This window comes from Tamandua tetradactyla, chromosome 20 (assembly GCF_023851605.1).
Source record: "Tamandua tetradactyla isolate mTamTet1 chromosome 20, mTamTet1.pri, whole genome shotgun sequence".
Lineage (NCBI taxonomy): Eukaryota > Metazoa > Chordata > Mammalia > Pilosa > Myrmecophagidae > Tamandua > Tamandua tetradactyla.
Window position 1 is genome coordinate 43,246,405 of NC_135346.1, and position 24,166 is coordinate 43,270,570.

At 33.8% G+C, this 24,166-nt stretch overlaps 1 protein-coding gene across 5 annotated transcripts in view; it reads left to right on the plus strand.

Annotated features, from left to right (window-relative positions):
• Nucleotides 1–24,166, plus strand: part of GABRG2 (gamma-aminobutyric acid type A receptor subunit gamma2) — a 117,874-nt gene that overhangs the window by 2,663 nt on the left and 91,045 nt on the right. The window lies entirely within an intron of this gene.

Here is a 24,166-nt window from a genome sequence, read left to right on the forward strand (position 1 = left end):
TTGTATCTACACAAAAGTAAAACAATGAGGAAAATAAAGCATTTGAGTGATGATATTAAAAGCAAACATTTTTTCCTATAAGTGAAATAAGTTAACTTCTGAAACACAGAATTTTCTAAATTGTCACATACCTTGTTTACAGTGCTTTCGTAAGAATCACCTGAGAAACTTGCTAAAATGGAGATTCCTGGGTCATACACACAAAAATTCTGAATCATTAGAGTATAGCTCAGGAATGTTCCTTTCCAATACATACTATAGATCACACATTGAAAAAACTGGTCTATCACAATATTTAGTTATCACAATATTTAATATTTACAAATACATTGATTATTGCTACTTTATTGTTCAGCTGAGCTCAACAAAACAATTTCATGTCCAAAATGTTTATTTGTATGTAACTCATTACAAACATTAAAGGCTAAGGGGCATCTATAAAGAATTTTAATAAGCCCATGTCATGTATGAGAAGTCATATACATATATAGGTGTGTATGTATTTATATATTCATATTATACATATATACTCCATTCACACACCATATGTGTTCAATTTGAAACCACATTCCATAATTTTATAAACCGTATTATGAGGTGAAATTGCCTTAAAAAGAATGAAAAAAATCAGGATGCTACAGAAAATTATTTAGAGTGATAGGAACATGTGCCATAAGTAATTTAATTTCTAATACATAATTTAATTTCTAATACAGTTTTCAACTTTAAGAATCTATGACCACGTGTGAAGAGTGAATATTGTGTTTCCCCAACGTATTCCTATTTCTTTGCAAACCTGACCTCTACAGTCAAGCTCATTATTTACTATCTTTACAATGCTCCACTTGGATTTAGTTAAATAAAATGATTTCTTCAGCATATTTAATTGATAAGTGGTAGACATAGCATTTCAAATTGTCTACCTTGAAGCAAACACCTACCTGAGAAAAAAAAGGAATATTAATCACCCCATATTTCCAAGTACTCAGCTGTCTTCTACCCTATAACAAAACTGAATTAGAGGTAGGAATTTAAGACTTGGCTTTTAATTTAAATAATTGCAGTTATATAAATGTCCATACGATAACATAGCTGATATCTCCAAAATAATTGATTTAATGAAGACTTAATTTAATAATAGAGATCTCTGTATTTAAATGTGCTTCATGCCAAGGGTTTTCATTCTAAGTGGGAAGACATTAAGACTGACTATAAGGATATTATCTTTGTCTAAATATTATGTGGTTAGGGCTGTAGCTACCTCTTACTATGACAGTGCTATTTCCAAGCCATTCTAAGAGAGACTTTATGCAATTCAATTACATTAGTCTTTACTGGAATGGCACATGTTTGTAGTTCTACAAAGCACTCCAGCTGAGTTGGCTGGTCACAGAAGCTCAATTAAAAGTTGAGCAGTTCCAGAGCTATTTGACTATTATGGTTGTCAGTGCAGTTTTAGTGCTTAAAGGGTAGGGTTAAAATTGGGATGGTTATTCCAGATGTGACACCTTCTTAAGGTAGATGTAAAGAAAATGATTCATTTCTCTACTCTTAAGATACAAGTGATCTATGTAAAACAATGAGGAAAATAAAGCATTTGAGTGATGATATTAAAAGCAAACATTTTTTCCTATAAGTGAAATAAGTTAACTTCTGAAACACAGAATTTTCTAAATTGTCACATACCTTGTTTACAGTGCTTTCATAAGAATCACCTGAGAAACTTGCTAAAATGGAGATTCCTGGGTCATACACACAAAAATTCTGAATCATTAGAGTATAGCTCAGGAATGTTCCTTTCCAATACATACTATAGCCCACACATTGAAAAAACTGGTCTATCACAATATTTAGTCATCACAATATTTAATATTTACAAATACATTGATTATTGCTACTTTATTATTTAGCTGAGCTCAACAAAACAATTTCATGTCTTTAAAGTCAGAAATTAAATAAGCACTACACAGTATCAACTTAAAACTTTTGGACTTCTCATGCCTACTTGTATCATGTATAAATACACTGAATCAGATTAAATATATATAAGTTTTTGTAAACATATTTACAATAACTATGAAGTAGCATCATCAAGCACATTTGACAAAGTACATAACCAATATTACAGAAAGATTCAATTATTTGCTTAAAAGCAACAAATAATTAGAAGCAACATTATATAAAAATAAATGTTTGTATGGATAGATACATATCAATGCTTATGTGTATATATAGATGAATAAATATAAGCATATATATTATATACAGAGTATATATAATGTATAATTAAACTGGATTCACTTCTTATCTATCACTAGTTATCGTATGTGGTCTCTGACTAGTTTAATTTCACCAATAATAGTTTCCTTATATTTTAAGGGTAGTAACTGATATGTATTAGCTGTAAGATTTGTATTAGTTTATTCTTATGATTCTCTGTTTCTACATTCAGATAATAGAACGTAAAGTATGTACCCTAGATCCAATCAACCCTTGGAATAAATAAAAATATTCAATTTACTTAGTGACATGGCTTGAGATTCACTGTATCAATCATACCATTGTTAATTATATCTTGTTTTAAGTAGAAGCACTAGGCAATAATAATTAGAAATAATCTGCTATTCCATTATTAGGTGAGCTTGAGAACCTGCTAAATGATATTATTTATACCTTGAACCAAAATTATGTTTAGAAAATGTATTTCTGAAATGCCACATCTGTGTAAATAAAGCATAGGTCAATCTGCAATCCAGTCATTACCCAGGAACTTAAATAGTGTATGTCATCCCAATATTTCTAAAGAGAAGATCTTTCTGTCTGTTGATCAAACTTACAGGCTTAATGTTGCCCTTCAGAGTTCCCAAAAAAATTATTAGAAAACTGAAAGACAAGATTTAAGCAACTATACTAAGTATTAAAGTATGAATATTACCATTTTGATATCTGGATATCTAGATCTTCAATATGTAGATATTCAAGGATGATATATTTTTAATTACCTCAACTAGACAACTATTATTTAACTCACTTTCCTATATGATGACAAATATAAGGAATCTTAAGAAATTACAATTTCTAGAAATAGATTTGGACTCTACATTTTCCTAAGAATGGCTGCATCCACACTCATAGTCTCACAATAGTTTCTAAGAGTTGAATGGGGAAGATAATATTTTCTCCTTCTGAAAGCTGTAAAAAAAATACGACGTAAAGAAATTAAGGAACTAAGGTTCCTTAGATATTAGTTGTAACACCCCTGCCTCATCATATTCATTATGCAATACTCTACATTGCCCAATTATACTCACCTTTTTTTCATAAAAAATAAAAAAAAACAAATTGGATTATTTTGAGATGCAAAACGCTCTATTGTTTGACTTACTAGGAGGGTGACTTACTAGAAGAGTTATTTACTATTCATTTCCTCCATATTTTAGAGAATAAATATCCTTTAAAAGAAAATCAAAACCTCCTTATCAGCTACACATTAGTGCGTTATAGTAAAAATGAAATTTAACTCCAGATTCTATTAATTCCTATAGTATTATGATACAAGAACACAAAAATACAGTAATAATTCTATATTATTATACAAATCATTGTATAACTCTGTTTAGATAAAGTGCCATGTAAGTGTTAAATAAGTAGCACTGACATTACACTCTCCACCCATTCATAATGAAAACCATATGAGTACAAATAACATAATAGTGGGGAACACAAGGGGTGTTTTAAGCAAAGATCCTTTGTAATTATTGAAGTCTTGCCACCCTCAAGTTAAGTAGTAAAATGAAAGACTATGTAGTGAAACAAATATGCACAGAGTACTGAATGTATTTAGACATATTAAAATAAAATGATGGAAGCAAAGTGGATATAGCATGTCAATATAATCTTTGTAGGAAGAAATAAATGACTGAATAGGACACGGTGCCTGACTTGAGGGAGGTTATGATCTCATGGAACAATAGGCTATGATTAAAGAGGTATACAAATAATTTAAAAATTTCAACTCTGATAAATGCTACATCAGAAAGGCACATGGTTCTATGAGAGGGTATAACAGGTTTCTAGCTTGGTAAAGGCATAAGACAGAGATACTGAAACCCACAAATGAGCTGAAACTCATCAGCAATCATCCAGTTCGTTTTTATTTTAATATTGCAATACTCTTTTACTAGAAGAGTCTTTGTTTGATTAAAGACTGTTATCCTCCTTAGGAGACGTTTTCATTTGCAAATAAGTTGTAATTATTGAGGAGTTAAAATTGTATTAATTATTTAAAAAATATCTATATGATAGACAAAGTACTGTACTAAGGACAATTAAATAAAACTATTTGGTGCTATATAATATATCTAAAGGTTGACCCAATTTACTAAGCAATAACCAATTGATAGGTTTTTGAACCACCAGACTTCTAAGCAACAGTCTATATACGCTTAAGATAATGCCTTCAAGTTATGCACAAGCAGCTTGATCTATTTTTCTGCATTCACCTCCTATGGACATAACTTTGAATTTTTGTCAATTCAATGTGAATATTCAAAAACAGTAAATATTTTATTGTTATATTTATCATTTGTCCCTTTACAGGGTAAAAAGAAACATGAGCACATTAAATGTATATATTCATTTTGAGATGAAATTAATTTCAGAAATATTAAGACATGAACAATTGGATACCATAGAACCAAGAAATAGTGATCTCTGGGAACTTTTTTTGTATTCAGTGCAGAATACACTAAATAAATCTATAAAAATATGTACAGAAAGAGGAAATTTTAGTCTTTCCATCTTTTTTCAATATTGATAAATTATATTCCTTTGCTAAGACAGAAATAGTAGATGCTAGTAATTATTTATTAATAAATTATTAACTTGTTTTTTCACCCCTCTTCTTCCAAAACCCTCTCTATCTTATTCTTCTAGAATGGGCAAGCAAGTTTTCAATTCATATATACAATTATAATCATCCTAAAAGCAAGGTACCATATAAAATACACATGTACACAGAAATCTGCAACATTTGGAAAGTAGTGTTTATTTTGATTTTTACCTCATAAAACAACATTTCCCATTAGATAAAGAGTTGAGTGGATATATATTACTATTAAGGTCTTTCAAAATGATTGGACAAAAAAGCATGCTTAAAAATTTGAGGCTGTATTCAAATAGTTCCTGTTTCTTCATAGGAAATTGATTTTCCCTAGTACTTCTTAACACGGCAAATTTGAAGGAACAATTTGTTGAATCAATAATAACAACATGTAGATGACACCAGTTTAAAACTATATTTAACCAGATCATCTGCTTTTAACTTCCTTTTGCTCATAGAAGTTTAAATTCTTTGTTTTTAATTTACTTTTTTGAAATATTTTCAAAAAATTACATCTCATTTTTGTTAAAAAGAAGCATTCATTGGGGCGGGCCGCCGTGGCTCAGCAGGCAGAGTTCTCGCGTGCCATGCTGGAGACCTGGGTTTGATTCCTGGCACCTGCCCATGCAAAAAAAAACAAAAAAAAACAAAACAAAAGCATTCATGGGAATTGAATATTATCTGTTCAATTCTACAACAAACAACATAAATAATTGTATGAATCATTTAGATGATCACTTCATAAACTTCATATACCAATACTTTATAGACAAAGTTCTTATAAGTAGTTAAAATTTAGATATTTTTGGTTTATTCTTAGTCCAGGTAATTTTTATAAGTTAAATTATCTTGGGGAAATACCTTAACCCTATGGCTAACATTTGATTATACTTACAAGACATCTAGTTGAAATTGATATATGAACATATGTGAGATCTTCCTCTAAAAGTCTCTGATATAACTCAGTATAATTTGGATATAGGTGGAAACTGTGCAGGATAACAGAAGTGCAGCTATATTTAGATATTTAAAATAATCAAAAGATCATTCAATTTTATGTTTTCTATTATAAGATGAAACTTACGTGCTCGAATTTCCCCATAGCTGATTTGTTGACTTGGAATTGCCTAGATATTATGCTCCTCTTCAAACCTCCTCGGTTGAATCTTTCTTCCCCACACCCGTACAATATCTTAGATAAATTCTATTTACTTTAGGATTTAGAATTGTCCATTATCAGGTTTTATTAAAGTGTCATGTAAATTAATCCTTCAAACTCTCATTCAGTTTAACCCTTTTCCTTTCTCTGATCTGGCCTGATCTTAGATTTCTGCATCCCAACCATTTCTTCTTATTATGCTGCTTGTGACTTTTTCAAAGTTGATGGAGGGTGAGAACAGAGTTAAAGGAGTATAAGGATCTTACTTTGTATCATCTTGGTGACAGGTGCTTACATGATGGATCATTCTTTTTGGAGTTGTTGATAGATTCTATGGAAATGACCCTTTATACCCTTCCTTCACTAGTGGGGACCTCCTGCATTTTCTGCTTTTTACCATGGGTTATGGTGTATGGTGACAGATATTGTATCACACCCCTCTCAGTTCCGCTCCAAAGATAAATCCACTCTGACTTTTTCTGCTAAATTATCTTGGAAAGTGGACCATCTTTTCAAGATGGTACCAACATGTCTATTTTTTCTGTCATTCATCCAGTTACCCCATGAGAAAAAAATAGAAAAGAAATCTCAGCAGACTTGCCTGTTAGATTCTGGAAATGAAGGCCTTTCTCTTTCAGATTCACTTGGGTACATCAAACCAATCTATTATCTTTAGACTTTTTCCAGAAAAATAAAGAATCAGGTCCAATTACCTTAAGAATACTCTGTCCACAATCTGTCAGAGAGTATTAAGTTGTAACTATGCATCTTTTGTGTTTGGGGTGAAGAAAGGGAATTATTCCATCAGTTTTCCCTCATGTTAGACACCTGTAAGTGGTTTTCTTGAATTCCTTTTCACTTGAGTAGAGATGACAGTGGAAGCAAATATTCTCATAGGAAGATGGGTTATAAAATTGCCTACCTCTTTCTACTCTTAGGTGAACAACTCTGTTCCAAAAGAACTCCTTTCTCATTGAATCCTTAAATTTCTCTTATAATGCTAAAAGTTGGGTGAAAGATAAAGAACCAATGACCGAATTTTGGCCTTCTCTAGCAAGTTCTGTCTCTTAGTAGTCTACCACATTTGTGTTAAATAAAAGTGCAATAATTGTCACCTAACATTGTCTCAGCTCTGGAACTGCAGTCATGCCAATGACAGTGGAAATTTCATTTGATTCATTTCCTTATGCAGCGTGTTTTCTCCCAGATATTCACTGGTTGATTCACTTCCTTAAGTCTTTTCTCAAATGTCCCCTTTCCAATGAGGCCTACATAGATCTCTCAATATAATGCAAGCTCCCCTCAATCCTGTACCACCACAAATTTCCCTTATCCTCGTAAATGTTTTTTTTTTCCTTAATACTTAAACAGCATTCAGTAAGTAATCAGGCATTTTTATGTTGTTTGCTTATTATTTTACTTATTTTTTCTGTCTCTCAGTCAACTTCCATGACCTCATACAAACTCAGTTTCTTCATATTAAAAATGAAGATAATTATTTATGTTTATTTTGAGTCATAATTGATAGAACACATGTTAAGAATTGGCACACAATATGCATTCCTTGTTGCTGCTGCTACTTTTTTATTTTTTATTTTCATTTTATTGTCACTACTTCAGTCATTATCATTGGGGATATTATTAGAGACACAGTAGCCTCTCCACCCCTGTTAAACTCTACATCCTGAGTGGGTGCTAACCAAATCGAAAAGAATATATTAATAATTTTTTTCTAATTTTCTAGTCTCCTGAATCAACTTCTGAAAAATAAGTCAATTGAATAAAAATCCTTATGTTTCTAGAATGCCTCTATCCCTCATTCATTTTAATTAGATTATTGTAAACTTGATAATATCTCTTATACTTGTGTAGGTCCCAATTTAAGGAGAAAAGACCTATTGCCACATGGGACTCCTTTCTGAAGACAACCTCGCTAACCATATGTAAATAAATGTCTTTTCCTAAAGAGCATGCACAATTCTTATTTTTGAGCTTCTTATCAAAATTACAGAATCCATTATTCAAATAAAACCCAGATTGCTTCTCTTAATGGACCAGGCCCTATTCGATGACCTGAAATGGAAGCAATTGCAATCCAATCTGGAGAGTAATGAGAAAAGAGACAATCCAAGCTGATTTTTTGCTTTGCAAGGTCATGAATAACTCTTCTCTTTTCTTTGTGTCTCATAGATCTGATCATAGAACAAAACTCACCATCATCTGTCTCCTAGGTTACTGCATCAGCCACCTAAAGTATCTTTCTGAAGCCAATTTTGCAATCTTGCAATTCATTCCCTACCCTGTACAGACATTCTTCTTCACAACAATTTTTTAAAAAAATAAAGTCATAAGTTAGATTCAAAAAGCTGTTCAGAAAAACTGACTACACTAAGTGTGTAGTCAGAGGAGTTTTGTCAAATATATGTACCAGTATAATCAACACCCCTATATATATTATTATATATGTAATTTATATATATATAATTTGCACCACACCAGCAGGCTCCCTCTTGCTCCTTTCCAACCAATCATAATTCCCTTTTCCCCTCACTCCATTCCCCAGTAGACTGTCTTCTGATTTATCTCACCACAGATTACATTTTTCCTGTTTTAGTAATTCATATAACTGAAATTGATGGTATGCAGATTCTTTTATGTCTGACCATTTTTGCTCAACATAACGCATTTTAGACACAACTATCTTGCATAGATTGTGAGTTCCTTTTTAATGTTGAGTGATATTCATTCAACATTATAGTTTACTCTTTCTCCTGTTGACTCTTCCAGTTTGGAACTATTTGGACAAAGCTGGAATGAACATTATTGTACAAGTGTTTCTGTGAACATGTTTTCATTTTTCTTGGAGGGGTTGCTGGGTGATAGATTAGGTGTATTTTAACATTATAAAAAAATTTGCTAAACTGACAAATACCAAACTATCAAAACAATTTTCCAATGCCAGCTTGAGTTGCTCCAGATGCCTATCTGCTTTAGAGATTGCCGGTATTTTTGTTAGTTATCCATTTCCGCTGTCAGTTATCCCAAATTTTGCAGTTTAAAATATGAAACGTTTCTTATCTCACAGAGTTCCTGTGGCTTGGGAATCCAGAGGGGGCTTAGCTTCATGATTCTGGTACAGAAACTTTTATGAAGTTAGAGTGAACTGGTTCACCAAGGTTCTAGTTATATGAAGGTGCTGGAGAATCTGCTTCCAGGCTCACTCATTGTGGTTATTGGCAGAGAGCCTCAGTTTTCTCCATAAGAGAGGGAGTAAAGGAAGGAGAGACAAAAAGAAAAGGAGAGCTTGAGATGGAAGTCACAGTCCTTTATAATGTAATCTCAAAAGCCACGCACTAGAGTCTTCTGAGCCATTTCACTGGATGTAAAGTTGCACCTATTCAAGATTCTGTTGCTATTGCTTTTGTTCTTTTGTTTATAACATTAACTTGTAGAGGTGCTTCATGTCCTTTGTATATAGGCAGTGTAAGTATTTTCCCCATGTTTGAATTGCTCTTTTTTTTTTAATGAGCAAAATGATTCATTATAAAGCCTAATTTATCATGTTATTCCATTATGATTAATGCTTTAATCTGTCCTCTAAGAAATATCTGCCTCCCCCAAGGTTGCAAACATATTCTCATATTTCTTCTAGAAGCTTCATAGTTATAACTTTTTCGTTTAACTCTAGACCCATCTCAAATGATCATTATGTTTGTTTAACATATGCTAGAGGTTGAGAGTCATTATCCCCCATACATTCATCCAAATGTTTGAGACCCGTTTTTAAAAAGATTTTCCCTTCTCATTGGTATTCCTTGGCACCTTTGTCAAAGTGTTGTGAACTTCTGCGTGTAGGTCTATTTCTGGACTCTGTATTCTGTTCCTTTTGTATATTTGTCCATCTTTATGCAAATACTAGATGGCCATGATCATCATAGCTTTATAGCAAACCTTGAAACCAGGTAACGCAAGTCATTCATATATTTTCTTCTTTTGCAAGATTACTTTGCTTATTTTAGATTCTTCAGATTTCCTCATACATTTTAGACACAGTTTGCCAATTTCTAAAATAAAAATTAATGACTGTGTCTTTATTTAGATTGCCTTGTATACACAGATCAATTTAGGAAACATTGACATCATAATAATTCTGACCCTTTCAATCCATGAACACAATTGATCTCTCTATTTACTGAAGATTCCTTGAATGCCTATCAATAACTTATTGTATATTTAAGTGCAGAGGTCTGTACATTTTCCTTAAATTTATTCTTTAGTATTTTGTGAACCTTATTCTATTTTAAATGATGGTTTAAAGTTTTTATTTTATGATTTTTTTTCCAGTATTTTACACAAATGCAATTTATTTTGTATCTTGACTTTGTATCTTGTGCTTGTGAAATTCATTTAATATTTCTAATAGTTTTTGTAGATGCGTTATGATTTTCTTTATACAATATTTTCATCTGCAAATAGAGACAGTTTCACTTCAGAGTGATTTCTTAAAACACATATGATTATGTGGTTATCACATTCAAGCTTTGTAATTATTTCCCCTTAGCCTTAAGGTAAGATCCAGTCTTCTTAAATACACTCATAGGTTGTGAGCATATATTTGTTGTTCAAATTGGGGCATTTTCATAGTGAAGGAGGGTGCAATTATTAATAATTATGCCAGGATCACAGGTGTGAATGGGAAATGTCCCAGGCAAGCTGGCCATATGATCACTCAGTCTGGTCAAAGCCAACCTCTCCATGTCAACTTGTGACCCTCCATCAGCCCCACTGGAATTCTTTAGATTTCTTCTAAATACCATTCTTATTTCCTTACTTTCCTTATATTAACTCTTTTCAGAGAATCTTAGATTCCTCCTTTTTTTGACTTTTAGTCTTCAATACAGAAAAATATCACAGGGTATGAGAGATATTTTATCATTAATCCTTTCTGTATTCCATGGTTTAAAAAAGAGATATCACAAGGTGAGTGATTTTAACTAAGATACTATTTTTGAAGGTATGAAAAAATATTCAAAATAAAAGTGACTCTGCCTTGTTGAGGGGAAAAAAAAATCTTTCCAGTCACCCCACATGTCAACCCAAATCCATTATATAATAGAAATAAACAACAAATCAAACAATCCCAGTGCCATAAAACCAAGGATATGAGGGCATTCAAATACTCTTCCAAACATTATGGTTGAATGTGATTTTATGGGTGCTTTAATGTTAACAGGCCATTCAACAGCATTTCCAGGATAGCAGTTTTTTTTTTTTCTTTTTTTTGAAGATCCACTGCTATTTGCACATTTGTAGCTCAATTTCTCTGATAAAAGAGCATCAAAGTAAACTTTTTAGGATGTCACTTCGGGAAGGATTTTATTCTCTCTGACTTCAGACCATGTAATATCTGAGACAGATTCATAACATATGTTTAAATATCAGTAAACTAGATTAAGAAAAAAATTAGAGGGACATAAATCAGGGGACTGGGTATAAGGGTTACACACTCCGATTTAGATGATCAGAAATATGCAGTTCTAAATTCACTTTACTTTGTGAATCACATTTTGTTTATTTCTTACCCATATGTTCCTGGCAGTCTGCCAGGTGCTGTAGCTAGAGCATTGAATATGGCCAACAAAGTTCTTTCTCTTCAGAGATTTTGCATTCCAGAATAATGATATACTTTTATAAAATTAACTTTTATAAATGTACCTATGGACAAGATCTATGTTATGTTGATGAACTTCATTTATTGCCTCTGATTCAGGGAGTTGCATGACCAGATGCACATTGTACACTGAACCATTTTTAAACCCATCATTGCATATAATTCTGTCCATTTTTTTGTTAAAATAGGCTAGTGTGGGAAATCGTGTGACTCTTGTTGAGCACTAAAGCTCTGTGTCAAATGTAGGGTGAAGATAAGTGCAAGACGGACAAATTCCTCCCCTTCCTAACTTCCTTCCTTCCTTTCTTCCTCCTTTCCTTTCTCTCTTCCTCCCTTCCCTCTTCCTTCTCTCCAGCATTTCTTCTTTCCCTGCATAAATGTTTATTAAATTCCTATGACATGCTAGGCACGACACTGAGGGATAGGGATAAAACAATGAGAAAGGCAGACATCTTCTTTATCATTGTGACCTTTCAGTCTAGGGAAAGGCAGACAATAAACCAGTAAACAGACAAGACAAGCACATTTCAAATTGTGATAAGTGTTAAAGAAAAAAAAACTAAAAAGTTTGTTGTGATGAAGAAAATCAAGAAAAATCTACTCTATATAGGATGGTCATGACAGGTTACTCTAAGTAATGGATATTATGTTGGGACTAGAAGGGCATGAAAACTATCCAGCCATGGAGGACTGAAGGGAAGACCATTCTCATTGTAGGTAACAGCAGGTTCAAAGGCCCTGAAAGGAGGAGGAGCTTGCTATGATTTAGGAACCGAAAGAAGACCTGGATAGCTGGAGCTCAGTGACTAAGGATTAACGTGTTAGAAGATGGGATCTGGTAGGCAGGGAGTTGCTTCCTAATTCATGCTCTTGGAGGCCGTAGTGAAGAATTTCAATTGAGTTCTAGGTGAGGGGTTTGGATCATGGGAAATACTTCACATTGTAATTCTATCAGTTTCACCCTTAAGGAAGCGAGGTTTTCATATGTTGTGGGAGAGTGGTGAAGTTGCAGTTGACCTATCAATGTCCGTTTGCTTGGCAATTAACTGAATTCCGGAATGTTAGCTTCCTACAGCCTTGCAGTAATATGTTTCGCTGCTATGCATCCTACTGCAAAGCCTTAGCAGGACCAAAATCTTGTTATAGATTCTATTTTGCTAATTATTTGAAGTATAGTAATTATCTTACAGCATCATTGTGAAACTGCTGCACAATATTTAACTAATGTATTTGAAAAGACATATTTTATAAAGATGCTTTGCATTTAACAGATAGCAAAGACTGTTCCTGGATACCAATCTAACCGATATGACTTAAGGCAGTTTACTGGATGATAGACTTTAAAATTTTAAGGGATTCTCAAAGTGAGCACTTACAACAGTACATGTTTTTCTGTCCAGAAAATATGATGTTGGAATTAATCTGTGTATAGCAAACACAGGAAAGGTTGTATTTCATCTAAATGCTGTACATCAAATTAACAGTAAGACAGAGTATATTTTACTAATAAAAATTTTTCTCCCCAGTAGATTTAAAAAATTTTAGGCTTGATTACCTCATACTTCAATGGAGGGAAATTTTACAAAATATCAGGTCAGACATATTTTGAATAAATTCAGCGAGGCACCTTATGGAATAATTGCTTTACTTTTGTTTTATTTTAAATTAACATACAACAAAATTTGACATTTTTTGGAGTAAGTTCTATGGGTTTTAAGACGTATGTTGTTCTTATCACTATGGCTCACCTCAGGACGTGGATGAGGTCTCTCTCCTCAAAAACATTCCTCATGCCACCCTTTTATACTCACATGCTATTCCCATTCCCCACTCCTAGTGTTGGCTAGTCTGTCATCCATCTTGAAAAGATATGTCTTTTCAAGAATATCATGTAAATGGAATCACACAGTTCACTAAGCATAACGCTTTGAGATTCATCCAAGTGATTGTGATGCAAACAAGTAAGTACATGTAAAGAGGTTCAATACCTTTAGCCATTAAGAAAAGTCATTGAAAATATAGTATGACACCACTACACACATATTAGAATGACTAAAATAAAATTACTGGAAAGTATTGAGAGGATGTGGAGTAACTAGGGTTCTCATATATTGCTAGGAGGAATGAAAAATAGTGCAGTCTCTCTGGAAAATAATTTAGCAGTTTCTTATATTGCCAACCATTTGGTTGCTGTATGATGAGCAATCTACTCCTAGATATTTGCATGGGAGAATTAAAAACCCATGTTCCAGAATAATAACTTTAAAAAGAGTGTTAAGCTAGATAATTTTTCAAGAAGGATTATATAAAAATGATCACATGAAGTTTCCCAGGAAAATGAATATTTATTTATTTTGACTAGAAAGTGCACTCTTGTTTGAATTATTCATGAACATTTGATGGTTATACGATCTGCTTTGATAGGGCTGTTGATTACTACCAAAGAGTATCGGAAAGACTAGAAAGAATAATGATGCATGAAATGTGCAGGAGACAGGAATGGATTTCATGGGAAACTATTTTTGTAATTTGTGTATTAGAGTTGCAGACTCTTGACAAAAGGTAAAAATATGCCACAGAGAAAAGAAAGTAATGTACTCTCTTAAAACACTCTCTTCATAATATAAATTAATTCTGATGTAAGGAGTCTAGCCTTATTGAATGATAAGATATTGCACACAGTAGAATTGGTCTTTCTTTTCATGAAGTTGCTCTGACTGATCTTTAAACTATCCTAAACCTGGGGCAGTTTAATCTTTGGTTCATGGACCACGAAAAGATACATGGAGGTTCTCCTATCTATTTGTAGCCTCCCTGCAGATAGGTCAACAGTTTCTGAACTTGACCATTTTTCTCCTGGGAGAGAGATAAAAATTTACTCAGTTTCTCAAAATGTCTTGTGCTCAAAAGAAAAATATCCTTTTACCCAGAGAAACCAAGATTTGGAAGAGAACCTGGAGGCACATTGATAGAAATAACCTTAACATCAAATTGAAGGTGCTGACAGACAGAGATTAGTCATGTTCTACCATGTGACAATGTTTTTATTATTGTCTTGCATTGTTTTTGAAGTGTTGCATTTTTTGGCTGTTCGTGTATTTGTCTTTCCTCCTGAAATAGTGAAATGTGTTTTGATATAAGCATTGTACTTTGCACTTCTTTCCATCAGCATAAAATTTACTGTGCATAAAATAGAGCCTCAAAACATAAACTGATAAACTGAAAGTTCAAGAAATGTAAATCTATAAGGCATGGTTTTGTCAAATTCAGCCACCTTCATGTTATGTGCCACATCTGAGTTCATCTGGTCATTATTTAATTTTTCTTATACAACCAATTGCATTTTAATATAACTTTTATTAAGGTATTTCATAAAGTTATTTAATTAAAATCAGAGTCTCTTACGTTAACAGAATATAACTGTGAGGTCAATGTAATAAAACCAAAACAACATTATCAGATTTTAACTATATATCATTGTCTAACAAAACTACTGAGATTGTTCTTGTTCTCTTAAAAAAGTAGATTACCAAATTTGACAAAGTGGTTAAAGATAAATTAAAAATAAATGAGACTTTGCCCTTAATGTGATAAAACATGCTGAAAGAAGATTAAAAAGGGAAAGTGTCCTAATTATGTGTTTCATTATCATTTATTTCTATGTCTATGTGCCACTTAAAGTTGTCTTGCATCCCAGGGTCAGGCATCCCAGGTTCTGGGAAATAACTGATTAGTGACAATCTTAGTAGCGCCTAAATATTGAGGATAATGCTCTTTTTAAATTTCCGGCATACCTTGAAGTATTATAGTAAATAGTATTGAATGACCAGAAATCACTTACCAAAGTGATTACTTCAGAAAAAGAAAGCCCAGTGGGCTCTGTCACATGTGTCTCCCAGTGGCTCTCAATTCCTGCCACACCTTAAAATCAGCTTAACACAAATTAGAGCAATTAAATCAATATCTCAAGAGGTAAACTTTCTTCAGTGGCATTTTTTTAATGCACGCCAGATAATTTTAACATGCATCCAAGACGAAGAACTACTGGTTCATATCCTGTAGTGAACATTCCACGTGTACTGACATTGCACAAACTTAATGCTTGATAGTCTTCATATAAATGAAGAAATGCAATATAGTCTTCCTTGGTACATTTCTTGACAATAAATAACTATACCCTTCTTGCACATTAGCTTTTATGGTTTGCAGTAGTTTGTGTTTAAAGTTGATCTTGAATTTCCGTACTCAGCAGATGGAAAGAATTGTAGACCCCATACATGTTTCTGGAGTGAAGGAGATGAGCACCCAGGTTTTTCGTGATTTAGGTTTTCAATCTGTTGTCATTATAGTCTAATCACATTGAAATGCAGGGTCTAAGCCTGCCCTCAAAGGCACATTTTACTGAATGAGGCCAACACACTAATGGCCCCACTTCAGGTCACTGCCATTTAAAACTTCCTCTTTAGAGGAGTGTGTAAAATGAATTACCCCAGTTTTCTCAAAATATTTCAGTTTTAAAACTCCATATTTAATGAAACAAACATTTTTCTAGCTTCTATTTTGCAGCAAAGTGTATACACATGAAAAAACATTGCCTTTGTATATTGTAATTAAAGTGATTTATAGATAAAGAGATAAGTTTGGAAAATATTAGTTTAATAATCATTATTATTTAGAACATAGAAATTCCTATTCCATTTGTGTTTCTTTCTTAAAACATTCAGCATCAATATTTTCATTTATGTCTTGTCTAATAGCCCCAGAAAAAATCAAGATGGCTGTATTTAATTTCTTGTTTTAACCTTGTGTTTCATTTTAATCTAAAAAAATATTTTTGATGTAAGTTAATTAGGTTTTCAAATCTAGGAAATCAATATCCTTTAACAAAGAGAATGATAACAATAATGCAATGATGATTTTTATAGGTGACTCTTTTTAACATTAGCTCTAATGCTTTTGAAGTACAATGTACAAAAATTCCATATAATATCAATATGGCTCAATTAAATATCATCAACTGAAATGAGCACCCATGTAACCACGAAGGGAATGTAAAAAGAAATATTATCAACCCCCCCCAAATCTCATCCCCCTCCTGATTTCTACCATCTCTCTCTTATTTCAAAGTAACCTCTGTCCTGACCTTGAACACTAAAATTGAATTTTGCCTGTGGTTAAATTTTGTATGAACAGAAGCATACCATATTTATGTATGCCTGACACCTTTTGCTTAGAGTTATATTTTTCAGATTCATTCAGCAGTGATTCATTTATTCGTATTGTTTAATAACATTTTGTTATGTGAATACACCAACTTTATTTTCCAACAATATACACCTATATTGTTGATTTGGTTTTTACAGATTTCTGGCTATTACCAATAAAAAATCTATGAATATTCTTGCATGTGCCTTGAAGGAATTTTTTGGGGGGATAAATGTGGAATGGGCCTTCTGGGTTATAAGATAAATAGGTGTTTATCATTAGAAAATAATGGCAAAAAGAAAACCAACTATAGCAACAGCAACAAGAAAAAAAATCAGAAAAACTGGAACGAGAGGGTTAATCCAGAGAAAATGGATTTTAGTGATAATCCTAGAAGATAAACTGGCATTAATAGCTTTTCCTGCTTGCCATCCTTTCCCCATGAGGGCTGTAGTTGCCTTTTCCACATTTTCCTTTTTCGTCCTCCTAAATTCTCTAATTTTTGTTTGGTGTCTGTGAAGCCCACATGCTTTCTGGAAAGCTGATTCCACCATTGATCTTACTGTTGGGAATTAGACCTAAGCTAATCAACATATTAACATTCCTTAGCTGTAAATATTGGTTCCATATATGTGACCTGTTCAGACTAGTGATACACAAAGTGGTGCTTCCTGGAGGTCTTCAGAAAAGGTGGTAACTCACTCTTTTTGAAGGAGCTCCTGGAAGAGTTTATCTGTTTTCAAGGAAGTGAACAAAAAATGAAGCGCTGAGCAGTTCTTCCCAGCATTGTGTGACCATAAATTCAAGCCAGTTTGGGGCTGAAGCTGACACCATGGGAGACAGAGAGGAGAGCTAGAAAGAACCTTAGTTTTAAAATGCATAGTTGAGAAACGGAATCAGAGTATCCTGAAACTATCCTACCTCAGGTTTCACAATTGTATGTGCTAATGCATCACAATTTAATTTAAATGTCTGATGCATGCAGTCAGATTATTTTAACTAATACAATTCCACAGACATTTCTCTGATATGGGTTATTGGTAACCATTAATAAAATATTCTGTTTGCATTTTACACATTGTAATGTATATGTCCGATAATTGACTCAGTCAAATAAGCATACTTATTGACAGCTGTTAGCCTAATAGCAAAAAATAAAGCTAGGTTCGAGGTAAGGAAGTTTGTTATAAGTAGGAAAATTCTCTATCAACATTCTGTACTTTTCTCCTTCACCTTACTCTCTTTGCATATGCACACTCATGTTACACATTCATGCATAGAACACCCTCCCCAACAGTCTCCGCATGCATCACTCACCTGCATCTACCAGGAGATATAGAATTCCACTGGCCACTGAAAGGCCCTGCATGAAGCAGCAACTGGTGCCCTAACTCTCCTGTTCACTGAACAAAATGCCTGTCTCCCAAGAACTTCCAGTTCTGGATGGTCTGGAGTGGAATCTTCTTCTCCCATGATCATATGCTGAGTTTTCTAAGCCCTCTGAATATTGCTACTCACCGACAACCTGCCTCTACTCAAACTTTGTCCACTCTTTTGCAATGGCTGGAAAGCACCCTTTGAAATGAACTGGCTTATATGTATGCCTTGTCCCTGCAGTGTGTATCGTTTTGCAAATCAACAGAGTTTATATGGGGCAGCTTGTATTACATCCATTAAGTTCAGCTGCAAGTTTTGCTTTTATTCCTTGGTGTAAAGAGATCAAATCAATGGTGCCCATATGGGTGAATTTATGAGATATAGATGTTATTAATTTTGTGCCGGTGGTGTCGTATTTTCATTGGGCTGAGACATAAAATAACATAACATTGTCCCAAGAGGAAATGAGCTGGAGCCATCAGTTTTTGATAGTTCTAGAAGATTCTCTGGTCCCAATTTCTTTTGCAAAGACATGCAGCATAAAGCTTAAATATTTTCATTATAATAACCAAAGTAACTATTGAAAAATATCATTGTTTCTTCGGTTTTTAAAATGGGGATAACTGGGCAGGGCATAGTGACTCAGCAGGCAGAGCTCTCGTCTGCCATGCCGGAGACCCGAGTTTGATTCCCGGTGCCTGCCTGTGCCAAAAGAAAAAAAAAAAAGAGGGGGAGGATAACTGTAGGAGCATCAGTATTTTAAGGATTAAGTGGGAAAATGCTTTTGAAGCCCTAAATGTTATCCTGGAACACAATAAATATTTAATGAACGGTAGCTATTATTGATTTTGCTATTTCTCTGAGGAAAGCTAGTTGACCGAATAATTGATTCTTTCCACAAATCTGCATTCAACATGCCCTCATGGAGCTGATACTTTACTAATGGAAGTAGACTCTAAACAAACTCATAAATACACACTGTGATAAATGCTATGAAGCAATCAAGGGAATGATTAGACCATAGCAAAGGTGGAGTGACAAAGGTAGATATGACAAACAGAGAAATCCTCTATGAAAAGGTGATGTTTGTGTTGAAAGCTGAAAGATAAGGAAGATAAAGTCAGATCAAGGACTGGGTTGGGGAAGGAGGTGGGGCAAGCTTGTTGGAAGACGGAACTGCAAGTGAAAGCCTGCAGTTTGTCCTGGATTCTAGAACTTCAAAAACTCTCAGGTGACATGAGGATGTAAGGAACAAGGCATTTTTGTGTTCTTGTGCTAAGGATGCTTGTAGAGTGTGGAATTCCCTCTGGATTCTATCATCTAACTAGAATTTGGGGTAACGGATCTCTGTGAGAGTGGCAGGAGAGGAATAGAGCCTTGTGGTGTATAAGCAATGAAGATCCAGAAATAGAGGTAAAAGAAAAGGAAAATCCAATGCATAGGGATTTTTAGTAGAAAACTTTCGAAGGTTTCATTTTGCTGGCATATATGTCTTGGGAGATTTATTTTAACATGTAAGAAACTCTGCATTCAACTCATTGTGTCTATAAAATAAAAGTGAATCAATACAAGGACCTACAAAAGATCAGTGAAAGCAGTGTTGTGAAAGAGCAAAATACTACTTTAATCCTTTAAAAATATTTCAAACGTGAAAATAAATGTTTTTGTTATTTTAATTCTCAAATACTCTCCGACCTATGTCTGAGAAAGAAAAATAAATATTCTGACTTTGCGATGTTTGAAACCAATGGATTTGCAAATATCAGAACGGAAAGAAAGGCTCTGGGGAGAGTTCAATGGCTAGATTATTCCTTCATTAACCTTAGAGCTTTATCGAATCTATGGACCTCTGAAAGATCTGGATTAAAAATTAAAATTCTATAAATACATGCTTAATTTTCACAGAAGCAAATATCCATAATATACTCAAAAATCCAAATACATAGAATCATCTAAATTGTGAGCAACCTTTCGTTGAATAAGTATACTCAGTATATCTTTATATATCTATATATATATATATATATCTTTTGTTTTTTAAGCCACTTTTTCTTCATAAAATCGATTTGTGCTTGTTTCTGATTACAAACATTAAATACCCTCATTGCAAAAACAAAATCAAATCATGCATAAAACTGTAAAGATGCAAAAAAAGGAAAAATCAAATTTGCAACATGGAGATACAGATTCAGAAGATCTAGGGCAGGAATCTAGAAATCTGTATTTTTAAAGCCTACACTAAAGCACACACAAACACACACACACTTACATGTTCAGCCAAGAACTAGGCACCAGTGATATACACAATCTAGGACTGAAATTCTCAAATTTTGATACATGTATTGATGCCTTGAGGATCTTGTTAAAGTGACATTCTGATTCAGGAGGTCTGTGTGCCTCCTATAGGGTTTTGCCTTTTCTAACAAGCTCCCAAGTGATGCTGATGCTGCTGGTTCAAGGCTCAAAGTCAGATGACTGTCTACCACTTGTGAAAAGCTTGCAGCGATGAAAAGTTCTATGACATCTTCTGGCAGTATCTCTCAGAAACTATCACTCAGATCAACAAAAACGTCATGGCTAGTTAATTTAAGAGTAATTTCAATTTCAGTTCTTTCTCTCTAGATTACTTTTATCTTTTAACCAAAGGACCTAAGAAGGAGTAATAACTTTTTAAGGTTTTTACATTCAGATAAGTGCCTTTAGGCAATTCAAGTTTACGTTTACTCTCAGCCCACTCAACTGTTAAGTCAATTTTCTTTAATCGTTAGGAATCAGTCTCTGTCTGGGCATTATCTTGGAGATTGCAATTGCACAGAATGACTCAGTGATGGTCAGACTTCATGGTCTGTAGATGACCCCCCTGTGAATATGGAGGTGCTTGCCTCTGAAGATTTCCAGAGAGAAATAAACAGCCAATGGTGAATGAGAGAGGTTCTGTTTTTTGTTTTTTCTTTAAAGACAAATCTGGAAACCATCCCAGATTATGTATCAGCCCCTTCAATTTAGACCTCAGCTGGTAAAGCTCCAGGGAAGAAAAACTTCATTTATTTATAATCGAAGGGTTCATTATTTTTCTTCCTGGAAAACATTTGTTTTTAGTTCTTCTCAGTATCTAGTGGATAAAGGCCTGAAAGTAGCATCTGTAGGTTCAGGTTTTAGTTACATCGTTGGTAGTTATTGTGAATACAACAGTAGTCACATCATGAAAATAATTATAATGGACCTATTTTTCAAGGCTATGTGTCACATAGTGCTAAGCACTTAATAAGCAATCTTAAACTTACGCAAAAATCTGATCTAGGTATTAATATTATTTATATTTTAAAGATGAGGGTTATGAACCTTATCAGTGTTAAATAACTACTTCAGAGTTTAGGACCCTGACAATAAAGGCAGTGACAGAGGGAAGACACAAGTCTAGAAAGCAGACCTAGTACTTTCTAACCCCCAAGTTTATGCTCTTTATTTCTTGCGTTGATTTACATTTCTCTGGCTAAGTAGACATCCTGAAACGTGAAAAATTCTGTCAGAGTCCCTTCTATATGAAATAATCAACTTGACGGTATCTGTCATTAGTTTTGGCATACAGTAGGCACTGATTCTGAGGTATTTATTGGTGCAATTGGAAAGTAGTTGTCTTTCTAAGCAATTATCCCTTATCTCTTCCTTTAAGGTATTTTCTCTCCTATTAAACTTCATTTAGTCTGCCAGCTAGCTGTAATAACAGTAATACAGTACCATAATACTTGGATCGTTTGTTTATTGGCATGAGGAGGTGCCAAAACCACACAAACAAAAGAATTGAATACATCTTCTCTTCTCTTAAAGACAGACAAAAAAGAGGGGTGATTTTTGTGAAAAAGCACTTTTGCATGGACAAATTATTCAGTAGTAAAACTCCGTTACTGTGATATCCAATGGGCCAACTACATTCTTTTCTCAATGTGTTATTGAAAGGATTTGGAAATTTCTTTGTCAGTGTTTTTGCTTTTGATTTTTTTTTTTAAATTGGATAAGAATTAGGTCATAGGATTATTGTTCTGTTAGGCACTGTTCAACATGTTCTGGGGAAATTATGAATTTAGGCCCAAGGGGAATCTTCTTAGCAGAGAATGGTTTTCATGTCTGCCATGACTTATCTCCCTAAGAGCTGGTTCAAGCTTTTCCTGCCTCATAATACCTTTTTTGGAAACTCTTTGGAATTCAGTGCTAGGTTAGAGTTCATAAGCTAACTGAAGTGGAAGATGTGAGACACTAGCTATATTAATTTTTTGCTGGGAAAGAAGATATGTGGTTCATATTTTGTAATATTTCCTATCTGTGAAGCTTTAAAGAAGTAATAGAAGAGGACCTTATTGTACTTCTTAGCAAGTTGAACCATGACAGTGGTTATTCTTAACACTTCAGCTCCTCATTTTCAAAGCAGATAAGACAGCTTTTTCTATTTCACTCAATGTACATATATGTGTGAGTGTATGCGTGTGTGTGTGTGTATATATATATATATATACACTCTCATATCATACTCTGTATATATACATACGCAAATATACATTCACATTCATGCATGCATATATATATTTAAGATATATATAGTGGTTTAGTTTGCTAAAGCTATTAGAATGCAGCACACCAGAGTTGGATCAGCTTTGAGAAAGAGGATTTATTTAGTTACAAACTTACAGCTCTTCAACGGAAAGGCAACTGGCTTTCCTCTGGATTTCTCTCTCAATGGGAAGGTACATGATGGACATCTGTTCAGCTTCTCTCCCAGATTCTGGGTTCCAAAGGCTTTCCCTGGGGTCATTCTTTTCTACATCTCCAAATGTCTGGGTCTGAGCTCCAAGTACTGAAATGAGGTATGCTGAGCTGCTGAGCTCTCTTCTAACCTCTCTCCTTTAAGCCTCCAGCTAATTAAATTAAACCTCACTCGTTGCAGAAGGCACTCACCTTAGCTGACTGCAGATGCGATCAGCATTAGATGAATTTCACATGCTGATGATTTAAGTCCACTGCAAAAGAACAACAGGGCATTATCGTCTGGCCAAGTTGACATCTGAATCTAACTATCACATATAGCGTAGATATATAATATATATACACATATACTCACACTGAATTATGTATACACACACAAACATACATATACATATATAGAAGAAATATGATTAATCTTCTTTTAGAATATTTATATCTTACATTTATATTTACATTCAGGATAATGTGGTAGTAAATTTGATGCCTAACATTATCCATTCTATACCACACCTTTAGGAAAATTTATGTTTAATTTTACATTTTTATTTTAAGTCTGTGTTCTTTTGTCATTTGATGAGAATCACAGAAGTAATCAATAAGTATTGAGTGCTGATGAAGAAAGTGGCAACTATTCAAAGGGTGTACATAGCCTCTAGATCAGTAAAACATAATTATTTGTGGTGGGAAGGGAATCAGAAAAGGGGAGGAGTACAATACAAGAATTTCCATCAGCTTCCAAAGTCAGCTTAATTTCCAGCCCAATTGTGGGGAGTTTTCTGAAAGGTTTGGGATTATAAAACTGAATCATAGGATATTATGTGGCTTTATGGTCAGTCAATATCAATAATTTCATTTCTATGATTTTAATACACTTACCATTTGTATGGCTTTCCCAGTGCAGAATTCTTTGCTGTAGTGAAGGGTGGTTTAATGTCTGCAGCTACATTAAACCAGGTTTTTTTTTTCATAGTACCAGGTTCTTAACAACCAAAGATAAATGAACCGCCCTTGCCTTCAGTACAAGTGAGGAAAAAAAATTACACACACATACACCCTGGGGTAAGAAAAGGCAGCAAGACTGAGCACTTCTTAGTAGTTCAATTGAGGGGGGAGA